This window comes from Ambystoma mexicanum, chromosome 13 (assembly GCF_040938575.1).
Source record: "Ambystoma mexicanum isolate Mex_15411 chromosome 13, UKY_AmexF1_1, whole genome shotgun sequence".
Taxonomy (NCBI): domain Eukaryota; kingdom Metazoa; phylum Chordata; class Amphibia; order Caudata; family Ambystomatidae; genus Ambystoma; species Ambystoma mexicanum.
In genome coordinates this window covers 362,566,294-362,578,973 of record NC_090938.1, presented here as the reverse complement: position 1 = coordinate 362,578,973, position 12,680 = coordinate 362,566,294, and positions in this window count along the sequence as shown.

Sequence of the window (12,680 nt, the reverse complement as noted above, 5' to 3'; positions counted from 1 at the left end):
CTTGGTATTCAGCAGGTAATTGTATGGCAGCTGGGATTATTGGGGCCAGTACTGAATTTAGAGTTCTCTTTGGGTAACAGGTGTTAGCACATTCTGGGAAGGTTAGTCTCTTCTCTCGCCAATCAATACAGGGATTGTGTTTTTCCAACCAAGGGATTCCCAGTATCAGTTGAAACTGTGGAGCCTTGAATAAATCAAACACCATAACCTCTCGGTGTCCATCCTGACCCAGCAAAGTCATCTCTGCCGTGGAATGAGTTACGGGCCCAGAGGCAATTTCAGTTCCATCAACAGTGGTGACGACATCGGTAGTGGTCTTTTGGGTGAGAGGTAGATTCATCCTGGAAGCCAATCCGTAGTCCAAATAGTTTCCTATGGCTCCACTATCTACGTACGCCTTTACCGCGTGCATGCGTGATGGCTGCTCTGGATCTATAAGGACCATGGGTATGGTGAAATGCGAGGTCAGAGTGTCCTTCTTTAAGCTCGGCAAGCTGACCTCTACGCTTGCCGGGCGTGATCGTTTGCCGAGTCAGGTTTCAAGTGGTTTTCGTCTGCTGCTCCTATAGTTTTCTTTGGTGGTTTTACAGGGCAGTTCCGAAGGAAATGACCAGTAGCTCCGCAATATAAACATAATTGCTGTTGCCGTCTTCTTTCCCTTTCCTTCTGGGTTAAGGGTCCTCTAACCCCCCCGATTTGCATGGGTTCTGAGGTATCTACCCCCTTCGAGGGTACGTAGGTTTTAACCAAGACCTCGTTTTCAAACTTGGTTCAATCAGCCTTTCTGGTTTGAAGTCTGTGATCTAACTGGACCACAAAATCTATATAGTCAGCACAGTCTAAAGGCGGGTTCACGACTTGGGCTAAAACATCCTTGAGTTCTCCCCGAAGCCCTCGATGGAATAATGTAATTCGCTTGGCTTCAGGCCATTCGGTTTCCACAACTAATCTATTGAAAGTTGCAATGTAAGATAAAAGATCCTGATTACATTGCCGTAAGGATAAAAGTTTGTTATCCAAAGCCTGTCCTTGGGAATGTCGGACGAACAGTCTTTCCATGCTAGTTCGAAAACCTTGGAAATCTCGAAGAATCGGGTCATCCTGATTTACTAGCGGAATGGACCAGTCCGCTGCACTGCCGCTGAGATATGACAGTACAAAAGCTACCTTGGCTTGATCGTTTGGGAAAGCTCCAGGTCTACATAAAAAGTGTAAGCGACATTGATTCATGAATGTAGCAAACCTTTTAGGGTCTCCGGCAAAGCGTTCAGGCGGAGCCAAGGGAACGGCTCCAGGAAGGTTTATCTGCACAGGGTTACTCGGTGACACCGGAGCTGGGCTGGCCCCGAGTCCAGGTAGAGGTGTTTGTCCAGCCTGGTTTTGTAATAGCTGTCTGGCCAAATCATCTGTTCGTTCTTTTGACACTATCAATTCCCTCCTGAGGGCATTGGTTTCCTGGCGGGCGGAATGCACTTTGGCCCTTAGTTCCCCTAATAATTGGGCCAACTCATCGATTTCCGAGGTCTCCATGACGCCCAGGTGGGTATTTGTGGGTAGGCTTTGCGTTCTGTTACGCTCACCTGATTCCCACGGGGGCGTCGATCTGGACTGGTCCGCTGTTGCTTCCACCAGAGTAACACGTAGAGCCGAGATGACAGACTGGACAGACCCACTTAGCTTCATTTGTTGGACTCGTACAAATATCTTTCTGCAATGGAGAAAGGGAATTAACCTCCCGTAATCTGAGCATTAACCCGCCTTCCCACTCCCCTTGTCTGCCCACAGAACACTCCTGAAGTTCCCTCTTAATCTCACTTGAAAATTTGGAAAGATTAGCTCTCCATCCTGCGTCGAGCGCAGGGGCGCGTAGACGACCAGTTACTTCACTGGCGTGGAGGAATTGGTGAGTTCAAGTATTGACTCTAAGTCCAATTGTTCGTAAGAGTTCAAAAGTCTGATCTTCACTCTGCCAGATTCCTTGCAGGTTGCGGATTTAAACCACCAGAAGAGTTCCAAGTGGCAATTGGTAAGATCCTGGTAAGTCTATTGTGGTTCTCCCCTTTGGGGCCGGGGTACAGCGATGATGCAGAATTAACTGCGCCGACTCAAAATGAGGTGAGTACCCCCCTGTGGTAAATCAGGTAAGTATTTGGGGTTAGGTTGTATTGTCCTTGTTTTTTCCCCTTAGGGGCCGGGGTGCGGCAGTGATGCAGAATTGACTACGCCGACCCGAGATGAGGTGAGTACCCCCCATGGTAAATCAGTTAAGTCTTTGGGGGTGGTTTGCATTGCCCTTGCTCACCTATCTGTTCTTGTCTCCCCCAGGTGTTGAAGAATGGCCTGGAGATGCTGGATTCGCGATGAAGTAAAGGAATGCAGCCTCGGTTGGTGAGTTCAGCGCGGCTCTGCGAGGTGCGTGGCAATGCACCTGAGAAGGCCTCTCTCTTCCAGATCGACGATGTGCTGGATCAAGGATTCAGGTAAGGGTTTTGTTCTGACCTCTTCTCTTGTTTCAGGTGTTCCAGGGCTGAAGCGGGCGTCGCTGAAGACTGGAGCTGCTGAAGACACGGTGAGCGTTACGCTGCAGCAAGCAGAATAACGCGAAGCACGTGTGGCTGTCCGGGTGTGGCTTAAATAGCCTTGGAAGAAGTCCCAGGTAAGTATTCTTCCACAGCCCCACCCGAGAGGAAAGGAGTCCCTGAGGTAAAGTAGTCCCTTTAAGCCTCATTTGGCTTGTGGCTTCGTGCAGCATGGTCTGCATCAGGTAGGTATGCAGCATGGTCTGCAACAGGTAAGATTTCTGTAACGAGCCTGGCGCTCATGGCGCCAGGACTGACTTTATTCTTATGAGCCTGGCGCCATAGGCGCTTGGACTGTAGCCAAAGAGCCCCTAACTAGGGTTTTTGGGCATGCTTCAAGTGGCATGATGCCTGCTTCCGGGGTTGCTGGGCCTGGTCTGGCTTTCCGGGGGCAGGCATCGTGACACCCAAGGTATCCACCAGCTCATCTGTTCGAGGCAAGGGGTGTGCATCTGTCTTGGTGACAGCATTCAGAGCCCTGTAATCCACGCAGAACCTCAATTCAGAAGTGCCTGCCTTTGGAACCAAAACCACAGGGCTGGATCAAGGACTAGTAGAGGGTTCAATCACCCCAAGGTCTAACATCTTGTTGACCTCGGTCTTAATGTAAGACCGTACTTTGTCTGACATCCTGTATCCCCTACTTTTGGTAGGTACACTGTCTCCTGTGTCTATGTTATGTTTGCACCAAGGTGTCAAACCAGGCGACTGTGAAAACAGGGGAGAAAACTGCCTAAGCAAACTTTTCACCTCAGCCTGCTGATCAGAAGTCAGGTGAGGGGCCACTCGGACACCCTCAAAGGAGCTATCTGAAGGACCGCTTTGGAACAGGTTGGGGAGAGGTTCTTCCTCAACATCTGAAGCCAGTAGCAGTGCTGCGATTTCGACTCTTGGGACGAAAGCCTTCAGCCTATTTACGTGGAACACTTTTGGAGCCTGTCCAGGCCTTCCAAGCTCCACTAAATAGTTAACCTCACCCAGAGGCTCCACCACTGTGTAAGGGCCTGACCATTTGTCCTGTAAAGCTTGAGGCCTTATGGGATTCATGATCAGGACTTGCTGACCAGGTGTAAAGTTGATGAGGGAAGCTTTCTGGTCGTACCAATGTTTCACCAGCGCTTGTCCTGCCTTCAATTTATCACTAGCCAAGCCCATCAGAAGTACCATCCGATTTCTGAGCCCCAGCACATAATCTACTACATTAGTAGTAACAAGGGGAGTGGGCATCTCCCATCCCTGTTTGACTATGGCTAAGGGTCCCCGCACAGGATGACCAAACAGAAGTTCGATGGGGCTGAAGCCAACACCCTCCTGTGGTACCTCTCGGTAGGCAAACACTAAGCATGGTAAAAGAAGATCCCATTTTCTTCTCTGAGGTTCTTCCAGAGCCCCAATCATGCTCTTTAACGTTCTGTTAAAACGTTCCACCAGGACATTGGTCTGGGGGTGGTAGGCAGAGTAGAACTTGTAGGTGACCCCACATTCCTTCCACATAGCCTGCATATACTTTGACATAAAGTTGCTGCCTCTGTCAGACACAACTTCTTTAGGGAAGCCGACCCTAGTAAAGATGCCAAGTAATGCTTTTGCAACTGACTTGGCAGTTACAGTTTTCAATGGGATGGCCTCAGGATATCTGGTAGCATAGTCGACTAGCACCAAGATAAACCTATTGCCTGAGTTTGTCTGCGGGTCAAGGGGACCAACGATGTCGATCCCTACCCTTTCGAATGGTAGTCCCACAACTGGGAGTGGTACCAATGGAGCTTGGATTGTTGAGCCACTCTTACCAGATAACTGGCAGGAGGCAAAACTCCTGCAGTGACTTTCTACTTGTAACCCCATCTTGGGCCAGTAGAAGTGCATGGATAACCTTTGCTTGGTCCTCTTAATACCAAGGTGACCAGCAAGGGGCACTTCATGCGCCAGCTGCAGGAGGAAGGGTCTTACAGCAAGGGGAACCACCAACCTCCTATGGTCTCCTTCTGTAGACTATGTGGGCTCACTATACAGGAGTCCACCTTCCCAATAAATCTGATGCGTCCCAGGAGGTTCACCCTCAAGCTGGGAGCAGGCCTGTCTCCTTAGGTCTTCCAGAGATGGGCACTCACGTTGGCCTTTACTGAATTCTTCCCTGTCAGGACCACCTTCTACTAACAAGTCTTTTAGTTCAGGATGGTCGTTGGGGTCAAATACTTCAGGCATCGCCACCTCCTCGTCAGGCCCGGGCGATTGACCAACTTCCTGCACCGCAGTGGTAGGCGAGTTCGGGGGAATATTCTCTTTCCCTCGTCTTGACTTTCTTACTCCTTTCGCCTTGGGTTTCCCCTTTGGCTGGGGCGGCGTATTGGTCTTGGCCAATGCTGCCCGTATTTGAGACCGTGTGCCGGGTCTGTCGGCAGTGTCTCCTACGAGCCCTAAAGCTCTGAGATCGTTGCCCAACAAGACCTTTCCTGGGACTTTTCTCTGAAGACTCACTGGAATCCTGACTGCTGTACCATTCAAAGTAAGATTTACAGGTATTACTGGAAACATGCGAGGTGGGCCGTCAGCCAACTTAGTGGGCATCAGAGTAGCTCTGGCAACTTCCTCTGAGTCTACCAAGGTAGAATCCACTACAGTTCGACTGCACCCACTATCCCTAAGAGCTGGAGTATCTACTCCATTGATCAGCACACTGTCTTTAAAGTAGTGCTTGGTATTATCTGGAATCCTAGCATGAGCCTCTGCGACTTTAGGCTCCCAGGAACCCAGGGAAACTAAAACTACCTCAGATTCTATCCCGCCAGGGGAAGGAGTCTGTGGAGAAGGATGCTCCTGTAAACTCTTCTTCCTCGTAGGAGGAGAAGGCCAGATTAGCGGAGTGGACCCCCAAAGGTTTAACCTTACACCGGGGATCCCCCTTCACGTGGTCAGTTGCTCCACAAGCGAAACAAGATCCATTGGGTCTTTTACATAGGGAGGCTTATAGTAAAAAGAGTTCTGTTTCGGAGGCTGACCTCCACTACCCTGTGAGTTCTCTTGTGTCTTAGCCTTATTTTTCTTTTTGTGGCCCTTTTGAGAAGAAAATGTATCAGTTTCCCCACCCTCCTTATCTTTGGACTTTTTCCCTTCCTCCTGCTTACCAGGTTGAGTTTTGTCCTTATGGGACACTCGATGTGACACCCATAAATCTGCTGCAATGGCAAGCTTCTTAGGATCTATCTCCTTCGAATCTGCCAAATGCTGCTTAAGAAACCTTATAACCTTCGACCCAGCCAGTCAAGTTTTTTTAAGGATTCGATTACATAAGATACCCAAGTACCACCTTCTTTTTTCTTATACTCTCGGAATCGTTTTAAATATTGGGAAGGAGTCTTTCCAAACTTTAAAATGAGAGTTTGCTTTAACATTGCAAAATCTGCTCGCTCAGCCTTCGACATTTCCATAATGGCACTACAGCCAGAATGGGGCAGTCTGCTGAGTAACCGGGCAATCTTATCAGCATTGTCAACTTGTTGAACTTCACATGCATACTCAAACGTATTCAGCCAGTCCATAATGTCATTCTTTTCCTCATACACACTGAGCAGATCTTTTGGAAACCGTGGATGAGAGGAGGCCCAAGACCCATGTGCAGGACCCTTGGATCCATTTGCAACCTGAAGCTTGGCTAGTTCCAACTGGTGATCCCTGTCTTTGTTTTTCGGCCTGTTCGATTTTTAGTTTGGCCATTTTGAAATCAAGCTCCTTCTGCCTAAAGAGCAGCTCTTGCTTCTTGAATTCAAGCATGGCCTCCCCATCAACACTGGCAGAGGAAACATTAGACATCTCATCCTCCCTGTCCTCGTGGTCGCGGTGGACCAGTGCAGTGGCAGAACCGTCGGTTCTACCAGTGAGAGCAGCCCCACCTCCTTCCGCACTGTCCTCAAGTTATAGCGTCAAGCTGCGCTTCTTGCCACGCCACGATTCTTTGGATCATATCCAATTTGGTGCCTTGAGAGGAGACACCTCTCTCCGCACACATCTTTTTCAATGTTTCGGATTTAGAAGCATTTAAAATTAACAAGGTATTTGTTTCCATATTGTTAGATAGGACTATGGCCTTTTAAAAGTTATACTACGACAATTCAATACGTGTCCTGGTAGGAATAACTTCAAATGCCTTCGCTCGTGCGCAACACTGGATACCTTCAGTCGTGTTCCCTCGCTGCCACCAATTTGTTAAGATTGGTTTCTGAACTCTGTCCTGGGGGGCAGAGGTTCAGAAGTCCAGCCTACTTTCTTGGAACAGGGTAACCTCTGGACAAGCCAGACCAATCAAGGTAGCGATCGCGGCGTTCAAGACTAGGTCTCAAGAGGGGTGAGGGTGACTGAAAGCCCGCAATGAGCACACAAAGCAAGGGCACTTGCAAATTACTCCAAGCAGGTGTTATATTAAAAATATAGACACATTTATTACAAGGCCTTTGTAACATTGACCGTAGCAAGAAATCACGATAAAACTCAAGTAAACCAACACATCACAATCAAATACAATATATATACAATTACCGAAGGGTCTAACAAGTTAGACGCACGAAATATGCAGACCACCTAGATGGGGAGGAAAACAGGCAGTGCAAGTAATCGCTTAGACCCAGTTCGCCTTCAGAGGCTACCTAACTAGAAGGAAGTCCGAGCCCTACGAAGAGTGGAGCCTTGTGTTCAAAAGTACCTGCACAGGCTGGTGCCAGTGGGCCAAGGGGAGTCTCTTTAAGGAAGTCAGGCAGTTCAGAGCGGTGAACAAAGGAGGGCGAACAGATCTCCACTACTCAAGCGCGGCATCCACTTGCGGGCAGAAGCAGAGCGCGAGTGCGAAAAAGGTGTGCTGTTTAACACAGCGAGGAAAAGCTACGGGCTACTGCAGGAGGGTGACCAGTTCCAAGCGTTGCTACTCACCGGTCCCCGATGCAGGCAGACCCAGGCTTCTCCGCGTCGGTTTCAGTGCTGGCAGGTTCAGATACGAGCAGGGGACGTCTCGGCATCGTGTAGATTCCGCGGCAGCAGAAGTTAGAGTTGAGGATGTCCCAAAAGCAGTGAACCCGCACAGTTTGTTACCACAGCAGGGCAACGGAGCGGCCGTGTGTATTTCAGCCCAATGTACACTTCTCACTTCAGACCTGGGAATGCCAAGTGTACGAATCGTGTGAGAGTGCTAACAACGCAGAATACAACACAACCTGACGGCGGTAACAGAGCAAGACTCCTGGGTAAGCTGGTCAGTCCACTGGATGGGCCAGAGACGCTTCCGAAGGCTTACGTGCAGGAGATGATGAAGATGCCGAGAATAGTTGTTCCCACTATTCCAAAGGGTCGAAGTACCAGTACAGGCCTTCTCGTTCGATCAGAGGCAGAATGGTTTCACAGAGCGACAGCAGTGCAGAGGAGCAGTCCTTCAGCGGGTCACCAGCAATTCCTCGGTTCAGCCTCGTAGTTGCAGGATACGTGGCTCCTGTATTCCTTCGTCCGTGAGAACTCAGGAGATCGACATGCTAGTGGTGTTTCCAGCCTTCTCTTATCCACGGTTCCCTTCACGCCAAAACCAAGGGGACCCAATAGGAGATCTGCTCACAAAACACTCACACCATACGTGGACCTATCGTGGACCACGGTTATCCCAGGCATTCACGACACACTAGATTCTCTGGCACCAGGATGTGTATTGGGACCAGACATCCCAGCCCACATCCTGGAGGCACACACAATGCCTGCAGAAGCCCGCAAAAGCATCTGTGTTTCGCAGGAAAGTACATGCCCATATAAGGAAGGCACCGGGTCGGCTCGACCTGGGGAAGGTGAAGGGGGCAAGACAGTCAGCGGGCACGACAAAGAGACTCGTGGTCTGGCCATTTTGGGAGCCAGGCCACCATGTTGGGCTAAGTGCGAGAAACGCGCTTAAACAACCAAAAGGAGCTCAAAACACAAAGAAACGATTGCTGCCACCAGTCCCGTCCGTGATTCACTTGCACCGTTCGTTAACAATCCAAAGAGAGTGTCTAGGGCCTATAGAAGACTAAAGACCCAAGAGAGCAGTAACTTAGCTTACAGTGCCTTCTTGTGTCATGTTGCGCGAAAGCTGCAACATGATAAAAAAACTACGGAAAACAACGTTTCCCGGTACTGACTGTTTTAAGGGCATGTCAGTTTCCCCGTAAGAATGGAGCGAAAGCCCAGAGGAGTGCGGCAGAAGGCTGCACTTCTCTGGCAAAGTCTAGATCATGGTGAAAACAACAGAAAAAAGTTTAGGGGTTGCCACATGGAAGGAAAATTACCCACAATTAAGAAATCTTTCCTAACAGCTGGGGGTGCAAACTGTCCTCATGGGAGCTTGGGCATGACTGGAGATTTCTGTGGCCTCGTGGATTTGGGCCTAGTGCATGTAACCGCCTTTACCACGCTTACTGCACAAGCCTTCTCTCCAACCTTGGAATATTCATATCTACGTAAATTAGCGATGCCACCCTCACCTTGGGCCACACCATAGAAATACACTATAACTGATTATATTAGAATAGGATCAAGCTGAACGGGAAGGCATCCCTTTCACTGTCCGCCCCCCCCCCAACACATAACAGTGCCTCATATGCATTTTGCCTTACTTTAAAGCACCTAGGGGGGGACGGGGCTTCCGACTTCCCAAAACTACCTAAGCCCCAGCCACCATCTGCATTAATACGTTGGTCTTCCCTGTGAGTGGTGAAGATCGTGGGGGATTAAGGGCGCAGGAGTTGTAGCCTGCAGGAACAGCTGCATGTGTCCACAGTGAGTTGCTGTACCTAAGCCCTGCCCACCATCTGCATTAAAACTTTGATCTTCCCACTGTTACCCTCTCAGAAGGGCCAGTAAGGAGGACGCGCACACGGAGTGGATGTAACAACCTCTTTATTCATCTAATCTCTAACAGGAACTGGCGCCCTCGCGCCTTACCCAGAACTCCCCGTTTCTCCTTCCCGCTCCCCAATACAATAACTCCGCCTCCCCAACGGCGGGGGCTGCACTCATTAACTCTCGAGTGCCTGGCAACACCACCCCCGAACAATATGTCCAAACATCAGAGTCAACACTCTTCAACTAGTCTCACCGGCTTCTTGACGACTCTCCGAGGCCTCTCGTCAAGGGCGCTTGGTCCCGGGGTTTCCGGGGCACCTTCTTCCTGACTCGGCTCGTCCGGGTCTCTTCCCGGGGGAATCCACGGGTCATCCCGCGGCTCTCGAGGTTCTGGAGAGACAGACCTTTGGGGCCCTCCTGATCCCTCTCGTCTGTTGTAGTGTTTGAAGTGTTGACAGTTCCTGGTGACAGCTCGATGTTGGTCCTCCGCTGTCACCATAGTGCCGTTGACTGCGGTTACCCTCATGGGGCTTGGGGCAAACCGCGGATCTGTCTTCCTGAGGGTTGGTTGTTGTACGAGCACTTCGTCCCCTACGTGGAAGTCTGGCTGCGTCGCATGGCGGCGTGAGTCAGTGTCCCATCTCGCTTTTTCTTTTAACTCTGCATCCTTTTGGAGCACCTCTATGTCAGGCGGTTCTTCCGGTGACAAGTTGTGAGGTATGCGGGTTCTCACCTTGTATCGAAGCATTAGTTCAGCAGGCGTCTTGTTCGTGGCTTGGTGTGGGGTGTTTCTATAATCCCTTAAAAGTCGGCACAACGCCTGGTGAGGGTCGACTGCCTCCAGCATGGCTCTTTGTCGTGTTTTTTTGATGGACGCCATGAAGCGTTCGGCCATGCCATTCGCTTGTGGGTGGCGAGGGGTCACCTTCATGTGTTTAAACCCTAGGTGTTCTGCTAGTGTCCTGAATTCGTAGCCACAGAATGGCGGTCCATTGTCAGATTTGACCATCTTCGGGATCCCCCACTCGCTGAATGCCTCTTCTATCACCGCCGCTACCTGTGGGAATGCAGTGGTGGTGACGGATTTGACTATCGGGAACCTTGAGTGCTCGTCTATGAGAAGCAGGAGGTAATCGCCAGCTTCTGTCGGCCCGTAAAAATCCATTGCTACGCGCTCCCACGGGCGTTCTGTAATCTGTGTATATTGTAGCGGGGGAGGGTGTTCTGGAGGGGCAGTGCACTGACATGCATGGCAGTTTCTCACCCATTCTTCTACTGCCGTGTCCAGGAAGGGGAACCAGACATGGCACCTCAGCTGTTTCTTTGTGTTGTCCGCGCCCCTGTGGCCCTCATGTGCTATGTGCACGACCTCGTTCCGTAGCGTGGTGGGGATGACGATCTTGCACCCTCTGAGGAGGATGTCGTTGTCCTTCACAGCCAGCTCCCTGTGTATCCTGGCCAGCCGCTCAATTTCCTGTTTGCATGCCCCCGGGTGCGCCAGCGTCGCTCTGCGGTGGTCGTGCCACTTGTTGGCGGAGGTGAGGCTGATGGCGAGGGCCATGGTCGGGTCGGCCGCCGATGCGGCTGCAACTCTCTCGAGGGACATCGCGGGTGGCAGTGAGTTGGTGGAGATGAACTGTACGTAGGCGACGTCACCCTCCCGGGTCACTGGCGCCCCGACGGGGTGTCGTGACAAGTAGTCAGCGGGGTTGAGGTCACCCCCGGGGCGGTGTACTATGTCATAGTTGTATTCTTGCAGGCGGATGCCCCACCTCTCGATCCTAGGGGGCATCTTGGTGTGAGGGTTCCCAAACAGGGACAACAGGGCCTGGTGATCAGTGATGAGCGTAAACTTTTTGCCAATGACGAAATTGTGGAAGTGTTCGCAGGCCCATACAGCTGCCAAACTCTCCTTTTCCGCCTGGGAATAGGCAAGCTCCGGGGCGGACAGCGCCCTGCTCGCATATGCGATCACATGTCGTGGGTGAATGTCCTCCCCGCTGGTCTGGGCCAAGATGGCGCCGAGGCCCACCGGGCTAGCGTCCACGACGATTTCGGTGTGCCATGACGGGTTGAAGTACGCCAATCGGTGTGCCTCCGCCAGGGCACGCTTGATGTCAGAGAATGCCGCACGACACGCGGGGGTCCACTCGAAGGCTGCTTCCTTTTGCAGGAGTTTACGTAGTGGATCCGTGAGGGACGCGTAGTGGGGTATGTATCTGGCACAATACCCCGCCATGCCGAGGAACGAACGGACTTCGGCCACTTGCCGCGGCTCGCTCAGGTTGGTAATGGTGTCGACCTTGTCAGGGTCCGGGAGCATCCCTTCACGGGAGAAGATGTGACCGAAGAATTTCAGCTTCGATTTACTGAATCTGCATTTGGAGATGTTGAGGGTGAGACCCGCGTCTTGGAGTGCCGTGCACGTGGCAAGGAGGGCTCGGTCGTGGGCCTCTTTCGTCGATCCGAACACGAGGATATCGTCGCTGTAATTTAGGGTGCCTTTGATGGGTCTGATTACCTGCCGGATGGCCTCCTGAAAAATTTCAGCGGCGGACGAGATCCCAAAGTTCAGCCGCCGGTATCTGTAGAGGCCATCGTGGGTGGCGAATGTGGTGATGGGTCTGGACTCCGGATGCAGCTCCAACTGATGGTAACCTTGATTGAGGTCGAGCTTGGAGAACATCTGGGCGTTGTTCAGTTGGACGATCATGTCCTCGATGCACGGTCCTGGATGTCTCTCCCGTTGGATGGCGGTGTTTGCCACCCTCATGTCAACGCACAGACGTATCTTGCCCCCTTCCTTGGGCACGATCACAAGTGGTGACACCCACGGCGTCGGCCCGGTGGCTGGTTCGATAATACCGTCGGAGAGCAGTTGGTGAAGTGCCTCCGACACTGCCGTCTGTAGGTGAAATCCAACTCTCCGAGGGTGTTGCGGGACGGAGGTCACCGAAGGGTCGATGTGTAGCCGGATGGGGGGGGCCTTGAGCTTGCCCAGGCCTTTGCACAGCTTCGGGAAACCATTCGCAACGTCGGCCTGTGTGATCACATTTTGCGGTTGATGGCACGTGACAGTGCCGACTGAGTCTCTCGAGCTCAGGCTGTCCGAGGTTGCGGCAATGACGTCTCCCGCTCTCACATGGATTTCGATTAGTCCCAGACGAGATGCCGTGTGGTAACTGAGGAGGCATCGGCTTTTGGTGAGCGACCGGATGACGTGGATAGTCGTGTCGATCTGCCGGCCGTTCA